The sequence below is a fragment of the Megalopta genalis genome, chromosome 4 (assembly GCF_051020955.1).
Source record: "Megalopta genalis isolate 19385.01 chromosome 4, iyMegGena1_principal, whole genome shotgun sequence".
NCBI lineage: Eukaryota > Metazoa > Arthropoda > Insecta > Hymenoptera > Halictidae > Megalopta > Megalopta genalis.
Genome location: NC_135016.1, coordinates 23,079,525 through 23,092,527, shown reverse-complemented (window position 1 = coordinate 23,092,527; position 13,003 = coordinate 23,079,525). Strand labels below are relative to the sequence as shown.

Below are 13,003 nucleotides of genomic sequence, written 5' to 3'. Positions count from 1 at the left end.
TAATGAAATTCGTATTAAGGTGATCAGGCACTAGTTTATATAATAATTAAGATACGCTTGAATTCTGCAGGAGAATGTCATGAAAATAGTATGGGAACAAAGTTAAGATTGTTTCGGATTAATTGGAAATAGTAATTGAGAGATTATTGTAACTATATAATTATTATCATAATTATTTATAATTATATAAAATTGTATTCGAGGATGTATTTCATTTCTCTGTTTTCCGCGCATGTTTGATAATATCTATTTACTATACAGGTGTAATTACAATTATTAATTATATAACTAAGTGTTTAGAAATAATTATCTCAACTAGTACTTCGTACGCTTAAATTCATTTCACAAACGTAATTACGAATATCACGGCATACGAAGGAGTTACCTTACAGAAAGAACTGTCATTCGCGTACGAAAACAATTATTAACAATTATTGCGCGAACAACGGCGGTAACATTTATCCGAAACGAGTATTTGTAGATCGTGATGAAAGATGCGCAATTACGTTACGTGTCTCGCAAATAAGATAAATATTTGAAACTGTGCGGCAGCACGAATGTAAACAATTATTTTCCATTTTCGATCCGTTTTGTACAGCACGGCATGACATCGGCCATTCGAGACGTATTTTGTCGTGGTTTCGAGCAACGGAGAAGTTCGTTACGTGAAGCAATAACATTCTCGGTCAGGAACAATGAAGTTTATAGGAACTCGGAGCAGCGGAGCCGCAACTCCTCGTTGCTTGCTTTTCGAGCTAGCCATTAGGTTCTCAATCGCGCTCTCTCTCACGCTCTTTCTCTTTCGCACTCTCTCTCCTCTCTCTCTTTCTCTCTCGCACTCTCTGTCCTCTCTCTCTTTCTCTCTCGCACTCTCTGTCCTCTCTCTCTCTTCCTCTCTCGCACTCTCTGTCCTCTCTCTCTCTTTCTCTCTCGCACTCTCTCACGTTCTCTCTCGCACTTTCGCACTCTCTCTCCTCTCTCTCCTTCTCTCTTTCTCTCACACTCTCTCTCTTTCTCTCTTTCTCTCTTTCTCTCTTTCTCTCTTTCTCTCTCACACTCTCTCTCTTTCTCTCTCTCCTCCCTCTCTCCTTTCTCTCGCACTCTCTCGCACTTTCGCACTCTCTCTCCTCTCTCTCTTTCTCTATTTCTCTCTTTCTCTCTCGCACTCTCTCCCTATCTCTCGCGCTTTCTCTCTTGCGCTCTCTCCCTCTCTCTCTCTCGCACTCTTGCACTCTCCCTCTCTCTCTCTCTCTCTTGCACTCTCGCACTCTCTCTCCTCTCTCTCTCTTTCTCTCTCGCACTCTCTCTCTCTCTCCCCCCCTTCCTCTCTCTCCGTACCAGCCTCTCCTTCTGTTCGGACGCTTTAGTTTCCCGAGCGGCGGAGAATTACAACGCGAGATTAAGAACGTATACGTCAAGATTCCAACGCGCGCTTTCATTCCATGCCGGTAAGGCAATCATCGCGATCCTCTTCACGACCCGTTGCGCCCGCACACGGCTTCGTCGCGCCTGTTTACAGGCCAGCGCACACTAACCGAACGCGATTTTCAACGATCCTCCGCCAGCGTTTCCGCAATTCAGAAATTAAAACTGGATTTAGCCGGGCGCCGCCGACCGAACTCGACCAATCGGAGCCGTTGCCCGCGAACGACCGTGCAAATAAGACCCGATTCCTCGACGTGCTATCACCGTCAGCGATGAAAGTTCTTGGCGCAACGATCGTAACGGAATCGCTTTTACGAACTCGGTTCAAATCGCTCGGTTTTCTCAGACGCCCGAGGAATTAGTTTACTCGCCGACGTGCTAGGAAACTTTTCAACGAAATTCATTTTGAAGACGGTTTTAGAGAAACGCGTTTTTCATCGCGTTACATTTTAAATTCCTTGAAAAGGTCTGCGCGGAGAGAAAGCTGCGCGAAAACGAGCAATTAGATCCTAGGAAAAACGAAATGGAAACGTGCTATATTTTTCCCGGACATGCGTACACAGTAACGCCGCGAGATTCTTTTTCATCTCGTCGTACAAATGTAGCAATAACAACCGCAGAAATATAAACATCAAGCGCGAAGTACGTTACGGAAGGTTAACCGTGTTACGGCATGCGTAGAAAAAAAAAGAGCCGAGCGAAGTGAAATTTTGATGCGAACGCGGCAGACATGCGAGCATTATATTTATCAGGATATATTTTTTCTCGCGTCAGAATTTGTCGAAAACATGGGACGAAATTTTCGCTTCTCGTCGTTTGATCGGCGCGTCTGCCCATCGCTAACATTTTCCATTTACATCGAATGATAATGGATTTCATTGATAATTGAAGTTGTCATTTTGCGTTCGTCGTGTTTTTCCAAAGAGACGGCAAATGCGATAGGAAATAACAAAAAAAAAAATACAGGTATAGCAATTATCAAATTGGTAGTCAGTAGGAAATGTCTTAATTAGATGCAAATTCTTGTTTTCGTCGAGTACATGAGCTTTTCTACAGAAGCAACGTTGGAATAAAAAATGATGAAACGTACAAAAATAAATGGCATAATGTGAGAAATATTCTGACGATATTGTTGAACAATCATATATCGCTGAATAAATTTCATTTATTGCTTACGATTCTTTTATTATCATTATTTCATTATTGTTTATTTTTTAAATTAACGATTTTGGACCACCTAATGTACACAAAATTATATCAACCGTATCATCTATTTGCAAAAATGGCGAAACCGTTGCAGCGTGTAAAGTGTTATATAATAAAATACGGTATTATTTTATTTTTTAGTCGCGCAGTTTCGTTTCCAAAATTTCCAGCAAATGGGAATCTTACACAAAGCAACGCGGCCTGGGCAACAATCGTGTCTCCCACGTGAACAATTTATTGCAAGCAGAGCCCCGGAATAGTCAAAACACTGGAGGTAGAGTTTTCCCTTAGAAATCCGGCGAGCGAAAAATCGACAAAGCGAGGCGTATTTTACGGTAAAAGTGACTTCCCTCTGCGCGGTAACAGCCTAATGTTTCACAAAAGATGGATTCTTCTGTAATCTAAACTGTCGTTCGGAACCTCTGCGGTAAAGGCTCGAAGGAAGACGCGAGGGAGCGTTTCTAAAAGAAATACTGCCCCCATTTCGCGGGCAACGCGAGAAAGTTTACGACGCGACCGAAATCGTAGTTCTCCATTGAGAACGCTGCCGCCATAAAGGGGAAGTTTCTTTTTCTGGCGGGGATCGATAGAACCCGCCTCGAAACAGGACCGCTTTAAGCGACATCGATTCGTAGCCCCGTCGAAATTGAAAAAGTTGTAATCCGATGTTCAATGGGTCGTTGTCTTCATCCGCGGGATAGATTCTCGCGTTTAATAGAACTATTTTCCCGTGGCTCCCGTAGAATCCTATTAGTCTCGACGTCGTGGCTTCTTTTGTTATCCCCGTGTCCGGAATCGAAAGTTTCCACGGCGAGGAGACTCGCGAAGAGAGATGAAAAAGATTACTGGAAGTGCAATTGTTACGATCTGAAAGAGAATCTCTCTCTCTCTTTCTCTCGTGCCAAGATCAACGTAGTTATTGCTCCCATGAACTACTACGTTTTCTTTAACCCATTTGCAGCATAAGCGTATATATACGCTCAATTTTCCTGGTCACTGTCACCGGAGCGTATTTATACGCGGCTGCGTTCGGTATCGAATCCAAATATTTAATTAATACAATAACACACTCCCTAACAGTATAAGATCACAGAGACAAGCATTGATACCGATAACTGTTACACCGCTTGGATGCAACGATGATTTGTTATTTTGCTTCTCTTTGTTATCTCTGCGATCGCTATCGCCGGTGCTGCGCGCATACTGAAATTTGTTAGTCGCTAAACTTATTCGTAACCTTAAAATAGAAATGGGTGGAATTCTGGAATCTGAAAGCAGTTTTTCTGATTGTAGTGCAGACAAAATTATGCCGCTAAGAAGACGAATTAGAGAAATAAGATCCGATAGCGATGATAGTGATAGCGATTGAGAAGTGCCTGTATGCATCCCACATTTCAAATATTACCACACTGAACAAAATTTCTAACAAATAATGATGGAAAATGATTTTCTTTTTACTTTTATGCAATTTTACACCTAAATATAAAATAAAAATTCTTCGGTGATACGGGCCCTTTTTCATATTTCCATATGATGCAAATGGGTTAATAACGCCCAGTTAATAATGCTCTTTCAAACACTGCCGACGAGTATGCATCAATTTTCTCGCAACGTTGCAGAGTTTTAAGTATGTGATATAGTAATTTATTAACTCTGGGATTAAACCGAACGAATATACTGACCGCGCGTTCTTCGAATGAGAAAGGTCAAACACGGTAATAACAATATACGTGAATTATAAAATTGTTAAAAGCATAAATATCATCGATCAGCGAATCGCTAGTATTTTATAGTAAAACAATGTAGATTGTTCAATGCGATATACATACATATGCAATATTAGAAATTACAATTTCCAATGTAAATTGTATTCTTTATGCAAATTCGTTCGCTTTTGTGGAAAATGCAACGAGTACACGTACAATTAATTTTATTCTCTTCTCTCTGCCAAAATTCGTCTACAACCGCGAATTTCATGAACACTCCGCGAAGAGTTGCTTCCCATTTAATATACCGATGAAACTGTTTACAAATTGTCGAAATTAATTCCACAAACATTGAACCTATCCGGTATTAAAATTTTCCAGCGTGTTTTTTTCGAATTTATTCAATATTACAATTGCGAAATTCACACAAACTATTCCCAGTAATATCATCATAATTTCAACAATGTAAAAATACAGCGTCTAAAATCGTTAATATTAACCGGTACTGACGAATGAACTAAACGAATAAGTACGAAATTAGAAGAAAATCTAAAATAAACGAGAGAAACGTAAAAATAATTAATCGTTAACACGTTCGTCGCCGCGTCACTCGGATCTGGGTGACGGGTATGCTTCCGTGGGGGCCCCGCCACCCAAATAAGGGTGACGCTGTTCTTATTCAATTTATAGGATTTTCAGTTGGATTCTAAAAGCAATAAAATGGAATAAGCACTGAAATATAAATATAGGATATACAACTTAAAAATACTAAAAATATTATACTATATACATATTATACTATACTTTTTACTAATTTATATTTAGTATAACACATTACATTATACTATATCGCATGGTGTGCGTTGAAACATTCCAAACACATTTGAGGAGATTTTGCTCGTAGTTTTTTTCATATTTTTTTCGCTTTTTGACGTTCAGGTTATGTCAAGGTTAAATTTATTTGAAATTATTTATTTAAAAAATGTATCGCTCTGTTTATGTTTCGGTGCTCCAACAGTCGGATTTGGGCCCCGCGAGAAACTCAACCGAATTGCGCTGGGCGACGAACGTGTTAACCGAGCCGCAACTCCGAACGGTCTCCCTCACTGCTCGATAAAAATCCCCGCAGAACCCCTTCCCGTATATTACTAAAAATTGCGAGTTACCAGAGAGAGAGAATAAATCCTCCGTCAACGAGAACGTGTTTCCGAGCGTAGGACGCTTTTGATGCCGTGCTGATGAACAGTGCGTTAATCGCTTCGGTCGCGTCGAAATCGTCTTAACTCGCCTGAAAATTACTTATCCCCCGGTGAACTACTTTCGACCGTAATTCTCGCGATGATCCGTCCCAGCAGGGTACACACACGCATACATACGTTTCAACGTTCATTTTGAAGAGTACGGCGGGGCCGGGAGGGGCGCGCGGGGTTCCGCTTGCGAGACGCTAAAAGCTGCTGCCACCACTAGGCGTCCCAGCGGCCCCGGCTTTTCCGACGGACAGTCAAAGCGACTTGTGCGCGACGAATGTGCACGGTGCCGCGCATCTTGCGCAGGTCAAAGCGTAACCGACCGGTGTCGCGGCTCTGTGTACGCGGCCGCTGCTAGCGTGTACACACACGTGTGTACAGACGCGCGGCCCCGTGCGCAGTCATTTATCCAGCCGGTCCGCGTTTTGCAAATCCGGCCGCCGCTGTTCCGCCGCAAACGGCCGTGTAACAAGGCCACCGCTCCATCCTCTAAGAGATTTGTTTAAGAACCCTCGTCGAGCTTCGCGACGGAGACGAGCTCCTTGAATTAGACAACCGGCTAACGTCGCCGCAGTGTTACCGAGTGTTGCAGACACTGGTAACAAAAAAAAAGTTAGGGCCGTCGTTGGGTAATCGAAAGACCGGGGAAATTAACGTCTCCTGTCTCTTCCATCTTGCGGCTGTATTATTTTCCAACCCTGTGTACGTCTTGTTCTTTCACCCGCTAATTTTTATCTGTGTCATTCCTTCTAGTTTCTTTTTCACTATTTCTTTTATTATTATTATTATTATTATTATTATTATTGTAATTCTCTAGCTTTTTTATTTAACCAGCTAGCTGTGTTCGACGAGTATACTCGTCATGGAGAATTGGCAGTATTTTGTATCACGACGAGTATAGTCGTCACGAAGAAATGGCAGTACTTTGTGTCACGACGAGTATAGTCGTCAGGGGGAAGTAACAATATTTTGTGTCACGATGAGTTTACTCGTCATGGAGAAGTGACAGTACTTTGTGTCACGACGAGTATAATCGTCATGAAGAAGTGGCAGTATTTTGTTTTGACGAGTATACTCGTCATAGAGAAGTGGCAGTATTTTGTATTTTGTCTTGACGAATATACTCGCCATGGAGAGGTGGCAGTATTTTGTGTCACGACGAGTATACTCGTCATAGGGAAGTGAGTGTTTTGTCTTGACGAGTATACTCGTCATGGAGAAGTGACAGTACTTTGTGTCACGACGAGTATAATCGTCATGAAGAAGTGGCAGTATCTTGTCTTGACGAGTATACTCGTCATAGAGAAGTGATAGTATTTTGTATTTTGTCTTGACGAATATACTCGACATGGAGAAGTGATAGTATTTTGTATTTTGTCTTGACGAATATACTCGACATGGAGAAGTGGCAGTATTTTGTATCACGACGAGTATACTCGTCATAGGGAAGTGACAGTATTTTGCCTTAATGAGTATACTCGTCATGGAGAGGTGGCAGTATTTTGTGTCACGACGAGTATACTCGTCATGAGGAAGTAACAGTATTTTGTGTCACGACGAGTATATTCGTCATGAAGAAGTGACAGTATTTTGTGTCACGACGACTATACTCGTCAGCCACCAAGAAATTGAACGTGTTTATTCGCGAAGCAGCGTCTACGTGCTTCAAATGAAATATCAAATGAAATAACGTTGGATATACATAATTAGCCTACTCAACTTCTTGTACCACGAGAAGAACTTTCGACAGTAATCAGCAGAGACTAATTCGTATATGAAATCGACACCCGTTGCGCGCTACGAATTCTACGCGTGCAAAATGATTCGCAACAAAGTGTTACACAACTGGATAAGTACGGTTTTCACGTGCAACTGGTGAAACGGAACCACTTAATCAGTGTTCGAAAGAATTTTTCGTAATTCCCGGATTTTAGCGAGCTCGTTATAAGCGAGTGTGTATACACAACAGCATTTTCTACGTCGAATGCGTACGTAAATATTTTTCCACCGTGATCACCTGTTTGATTGAATACTGTTTGTCGGAGATATTACGTCCCGACGCGTTTCCAGAATGAAGCCATTTCTGCGTCAGAAAATGCCGTCACGTTGCCTCCATTAGCTGCGATTCAGAATTGGCTGGATCGATGACTGCTGCGTGTCCGCATCTATAATTTGAAAAAAAACAGGTTCGAAATGTATCGTTTCGGTGAGTGTTCTGTCTCTCGACGCTCAAATAAATTGTCTCTAAAAGTGACCATCGGGTTGTTTTATATAATAATAATAATAATAATAATAATAATAATAATAATAATAATAATAATAATAATAATAATAATAATAATAATAATAATAATAATAATAATAATAATAATAATAATTTGGCTGTTCGAATGAAATGCATTAATTCGTTTTGCCAATAAAGAGCAGAACCAATGAATACGGAACGTAGGATGTAAAAATTACCAAAAAAATGGCGAAAGTTTATAGAACAAAGTAATCGATGCGTCGCCGAATAAAATTGACCCTAAATATTAAAAATTGCCGTTCGTTCTCCCTTGGAAAAACGATATTCGTTTCCAAGCTAACATTTTGTGCTTCCTTTTAAAGATAAAATATTTCGCGATTTTTATTACAAAATCATCTCTGTGCAAATAAATATGTAAATAAATGCGTCGAGTTTCTCCCACAAAAAGTATCTTTACAATCTCAAAAATCGTGGAATGAAAAATTATCCGTGGAAAAAAAATCCGTAAGAATTACGGATTTCGTTGTTCCAGCGTTGAAGTATGGTTTAACGGGAACCGCACCGCCAGGGCTCGAACATGTTTGCTCGTAGTAAAATATTTCTGTATGCAAAATGTATCGCCGCGTGCGCGAGGTTCGGCCGAAAAACCGGGTCACATTTTCCTCGACACTGAGGTCGCATCGATTTCGCGGCTGAATGAAAAAAAAAAGAAAAAAAAAGAGAAGATTTCACGAAGCTCGAAGCCGGTTTTTCCATTTCGATTGTGTGTCATTTCCAAGCCCACGCGTGTGCACGCGAATCTTCGCGAATGGAAACACGGTAATCGCGCTTTCTTATTTGCATATTTTGACGTGACCGCACACGTGTAAACACGGCGGCAATATTTTTTTATGCCGGCGACTCGAATCGCATGAAATTACTCGCTCGAATTGCGATGGATGCCGCAGATAGACATTCGGAATTGTTTTAATATTTGAATAACAATCGGAATTGTTTTGATATTTAAATTGCTTCAAATTCGTACAAAATAATTGCACGACAATGAACCCGGACTCCTTTTAAAACTTGATATAACTATATTCTTGAGCTCGTGTAATCAGTTAACCATTTTTAATTAATATTTTCGGTTTAATTAATATATTCATTTCTGTCGTAATTTCATGAATTCGTAGTCTAATAAATAAAAATGCGGGTCTTAAATTGAAATAAGAAATTTTCCAGGTCAATTCTAAGGAAAAGAAGTTAAATGAAAATCTATTTCTTCTCTCGATAATTCTAATCGGTTGAGGATGATGAAATAATATTTCTGACCTCTTTTCATCTGTTCATGAGTTGTATTTCACTTACAAGTTTACGTAATAGGCGCATAAAATCCTGATTAATTATTATTATATAAAACTAAAACTGTACTTTACGAAGGAAATGCTTACAGAAAGAAAAGAACTTTTCATTTTATTAGAAAAAAATAAAATGAAGAATGATAGAACAGAATAGCTGAAGAAATTGGAGGACAGAAAATAAATCGGTAAAAGCAGCCGCCGAGAGAATGAGTGACAATTAATCAACGAATTCAATCTCCGATCTATTTAGTCAATTACACAGAATCTGAACAGTCTCGCAAGTTCTTTCGAAGTAATTTCAAAGTACGAGCGACGAAGTGCAGCGAGACACGAATAATAAATAAATATAAAATGCGCTGTGTGCCTATACATCTGTACCTAATTACAATTAAGCTACGCTTGCAGAACCCTGTTCGAGGAAAATGCGATTACAACAATTACGTTCAACCGTGCAACTGTCGGTAGAGAAGCACGAAACGAATTCTAGCGCGGGGTGCGTTCTATTTACGACCATGCGAAAGGTAAAAGTGCAGCTAAAAGCTGTTTCGGCTCTAACCTTAAACTATATCCAGCCTGTTCTCCGCCAACAACCGGCGAGTGAATGTCACGCGGCTTCAAACGCAGCCGGTCACTGAAATATCGGGGTTTACTCGTCCGGCTGAAACAGTTACGAACTCGTACGAACGGGCGGCCGAGAGCGTAAGAGTAAGAACCCGAGAATAAATCGTCGAAGCCAGCCAGACGGGCTTCGTTCGTAGCCCAGAAATGGCGGGCATCTTTATTTCAGGTAATGCCGGGGGTATCGATTTCCCGTGACGTGCCCGATAAAAAAAAAAGAAGGAACGAATCCGTAGACACCGCCACCCCGACTGGAAGGGGGGAGAGAGAGGGTGAGCGAGAGATAGGGACCTCCGATTCGGAGGTGTAAAATTCATCGTTGACCTCGCTGCCGAACGGCTCAATCAACTTCGCGGAACGTGTCAGTTTTATTGAGCCGTCTCGAGCGATGCGGTTACGCAGCTTTTCTTCCTCCAGGTCGCTTTTACCGGACCAACCGTAAAAGATGCAGGAACGGGCATCGTCGTTGATACGCAAATAGATTGGCTATCGCGAGAATATCTTAGAACAGCCGATCGTTACACAGCCGGAAGGGAATTCGAACTCTGGCAGACGTTCCCGTCGCGTTTTCGAAGTAAATTCCTTTTATGTCAGGAATTTCTACTTTCCCGGCAGGAATACTTCAATTTCTTAGGATTTTTATGACACGAGTAATGCAATTTCTTAGTCCGGAGCTTTGTACGCGGTTTATTATACTCCGTATTTTATTGTATGCTTTTATTGCCTACGATCAAGCTGGACGAAATTAGGTCTCGGGGCATTTTTTTTTTTATTGAAAAGCAAATTCGATGTACAGTAATGTCTCTCTAATTGACGCTCAGATTGTCCAAGAAAATTGGGCAATTTGGGGAGAGCAGATACGATTATTCGAACCTTGTGGTTCGTTTTTATGGTTACGAGCTGCAAGGCTCAAACAATCGTACCTCCTTTTGCCAAATTGTCCATTTTTCTGCACAATCCGAGCGTCAATTAGGGAGACATTACTGTACTTGTATCAGGTTACTCGAATTTTGTCATCTTCGTTCATTTAGAAATGTGGTTTTTAGTGAACGTTCTTCTGATACATTTGCCCTCCAGTTTGTCTAATATCAGAAATCACTTTTTATTTTGTGCGTATATAGCTAACGTTTCAGCTGCGATTAACAAATGAAAATTGTGTTTACTCACTTTAATTCGTTAACGAAACAAGGAATATGCTATCCATCTGTTTCGATATTCTGTCTGAACTTCGAGGAACGTAATCTTTATGTATATTATCACCGATTAAAATATCTTCAATTGAACTTTTTCAAAATATAGCGCTCTGAAAATGTTCTCGAAAAATTCCATGCAGAGATTCCTTAAAACAACAAAATCCAGCGATCGTACTATAAATGATACTTCTCGAGCTGGTCGCAGCGATGCCTCAATAATAATGAATTGATCAATCTTCTTTAAATACGTACATAAAGCATCCTTTGATCGGTCGCTATATTCACGGAATGTTCACCCGTAACATCTTGAGCTCGAGCAAAATGTTATTGCACCCTGAAGCAATAGAGGTTAATCTCTTTCGCGATCATCCTTAGTTCAGCAAAGTTGAAGATAGCCACGAATATTGAATAGGATCGGCATTAATTAATACAAAGTTCTTGGTTCGGAGTGAGCCTTTGTCGGCGAATTCAGGGCAAGAGCGACGATAAAAATGTGCTTTAATAATATTATGCATAATTGTTCTCCTCTCCCGGGCGTGCTTCTAAGAATAGGATGCATTTAAACGGCGATGCAAACGTCTAATAAGTGGCGTTGCTCTTCAGTCGCTCGTCGATACCATTGAAAGCGTTCGTTTCTCTCGAGCAAGCTCGACGGACTCCGGGCTTTTCAGCACGAAAGGCGTATCGGGCTACTTTATAGAGCGCATAATTCCCGCGGTCACGACTGTAACGCGATTTTTCGACCGATTCACGCCGCAAGTGCGCAATTAACGAACCAATTTCTCGCGCAAATATGCGCCGGCTCTCCGGTCCCCTCGCGCTTCCGGGCCAATCAACGCGGCTATTATTTTTCCAATGCAAACGCGTAAGGCTTTGTGCCGAGACTCGGCCGAAAATTCCATGGGCACCCAATGTGCCCCGAATTCAACGTTCGCCGGCAAATGTGTTTCCAATTCGAAAGTTTGTACGCGGTAATTGGCCGCTTTAATTTCGACGTTCACATCCGCTAAGTGTTCAAAATCAACCTAAACAATCCCGACAAAATCGAAGTAATCTAATCGAAGAAACAGAAGTTGGAAAATTACGATTTATCGCAGTGGACAACATTTTAAATATATTACAATAAAAATGAATTTTCAAAACTAATCGAACATTAATATAACTATCGCGACACCTCTACGTGTTACTGACAAATTTATTCTATAATGAAAATTTATTCTATCTCATTAATTTATTCTATTATTTCCATTATTATTTATTATTTATTTATTTGTCGTGTGGTGACGATTCGTTCTGGTATATTTCTTCAATTTCGTCGTTGCATACGTTATCCTAACGAAGTAATAAATAAATACAATTGTCGAATTTGTAGATATTGAACGTAAACTCGTGCAAGTTTGGAACAATGATCAATTTCTGCCTCAGGATGTGCAGCTTTCGTGTACAACATGATTGTATTTTTTCACTTTGACGAAATCAAACAGTTCCTATATGGTACATATGTAACCGACGCGTACACGTACATGGATAAATCAGCTTTTCGAGGTTCAAATATGCAAGCATTAAATCAAATATTGGGCGAGTGCTAAAGTTTTGATAGATTCGCGGCACGCGGTATGATTACTATCATTTCATGAACAGCCTGAACTTCTTGTTCAAGTATTAACTGACTTGTGAGCGCGGAAAGTTCGTTCTTCATCGAAACAAAAATTAGTTGACTCGGGTGAACAATCTATTCGAAACAGTTGTGAAAAACAATTGCGAAAAACGTTTCGATCTCTTAAATAGGTCAAACATACGTGTTCCAATTAAATAAACAAAAATCGTATACACTCGACCAACCAAAAAGAGATTCAGCCTAAATAATAACTGTTTAATTATTTTTATCGTGACGGCACGATCTCGCGTTTCAAGACTCCATAAATGGTACATAGAATATCTATCGATTAAAGCTGCTTTTTTAGGTTTATTTCGTACCTTCCCTTCATGTAATTAACGTTACGGTACGGTGATCAGTACAATT

General features: G+C 40.4%; 1 protein-coding gene across 17 annotated transcripts in view; it reads left to right on the top strand.

Annotated features, from left to right (window-relative positions):
* Positions 1-13,003, top strand: part of unc-13 — a 646,812-nt gene that overhangs the window by 382,072 nt on the left and 251,737 nt on the right. The gene's annotated exons all lie outside the window — the stretch shown is intronic.